Genomic DNA, 1,686 nt, shown 5'->3' on the forward strand with positions numbered 1-1,686 from the left:
ACAGAGAAACCCTGTCTCAAAAAACCAAAAAAAAAAAAGCAATTATAGAAGAGATCATTGATTTGAATAAGAGCAAGCAGGCACATAGTAGGAGTTTGGAGGGAGAAAAGGCAAAGAAGAAGTAATGTAATTATAATCACAAAAAAATAAGACAGATAAAACAGAGAAAATATATTTGCATGTTCATACTCCCACACACAAAGAAGCACATAGACATATTGAACACACACACCATAGTTATGTTTACATTTATAAATACAATTGTAAGCAACCATATTCACTGCTTTGTTTAATCTAGTAGAAATTTCTACAGTGTCTACTATTTCCTATAGAAAGTGCTAGATGATACAAGACACAATGAACTTGTATCTTGCCAACACTGTTGGAATAATGACTGGAATAATGACTCACTCAACTCCTATAAGAAAACATTGTGATCTGGAGCCAACCTTCTACCTGGAAGGATACATTCTTCTTATGTGTTCTATCAGCATCAAAAATTCTGAAGAACTTACTGAAATTTAGCTTTTAGGATCTCACCTAAAATAAATACATAAGAAGTCATGAGAACATCTGCTTCAGGGAAATCAACTGAGCAAGTCTTCAAGGTGATCTTGAAGCAGATGGTGGGTGGGTGTACTGAAACTGGAAAGTCCCCAGCACGGAAGTAGAGGTCCTGATGGGGTGTAGAAGAATCTAATGAGACCGTCCTGACGAGTGTGCGACAGAGCAGAAGCTGGTGCATGTGCCATTCAGGTTTCGAATGCTATGACAAAATACTAAGAAAAGCAGTGAGGAGGACAATGTACGGTTCTGACTCAAGGGTTCAGAACATTGGGTCTATCACATTCTGACCCGAGGGATTCAGGCCTGACATGAGGCAAGCCGTACAGCAGTGAAGCATGTGACCAAATGTCTCTACATCTGATGGCATCTACAAAGTCCACAGAACAGACAGCAGGGCCCAGCCATACCTTTCAACATCACACCAAGCGACCTTCTTCTTGCAATTAGTCTTACTATTAGCCCATTCACTTTTAAACTTATCAGTGAGTTGATCCATGATCCAATCGCCTCACGCTGGTATTTCTATCTGGAGCCAAAACCTTTAACATATAAGTCTTTACAGGGAATTTTATATCAAAATAGCCCATCATTCATTTATGTGTGGAAGTTTCTAGACTAATCCAGCTCAAGTGTATTTTATGACCATTGACCCAGAAGGTAATTCAGATAATGAATGGAGTATTGTGTACCATGTGTGGGCATCATTCCAGAAATCGAATTATAAGCCATGAAGTACAGATGGTGAGGCATTTTGCATCTTTGGCGTGTTGGAGGAGATGAAAATTTACACTACCTAGTTTTAGTAAAAGAAATAGAAGGCATTAAATTAGGTAAAATTAATAAGAAAGCATAGCAAATAAACTGTTGCTCAGGTAATGATATTGAGCCTTATTCTGAAGGCTGTGGGATATCCTTGTTGAAATGATCCCTTTGGCCATTATAGGAATGAAAGTAGAAGAGCATGTGAGATAGAGAGTTGGCTTAACATGAGTCTAGGCGGAAGAAAGCATATTGAGTTAATATACAGCAGAGAAGATGGATGAATGATTTTGGATACCAACTGTGTGGGCACATAATAAGCAATAATTGACAGTCGACAGAAAGTAAAAGTTTTATATA

The sequence above is a fragment of the Microtus ochrogaster genome (assembly GCF_000317375.1).
Source record: "Microtus ochrogaster isolate Prairie Vole_2 chromosome 14 unlocalized genomic scaffold, MicOch1.0 chr14_random_2, whole genome shotgun sequence".
NCBI classification, from domain to species: Eukaryota; Metazoa; Chordata; class Mammalia; order Rodentia; family Cricetidae; genus Microtus; species Microtus ochrogaster.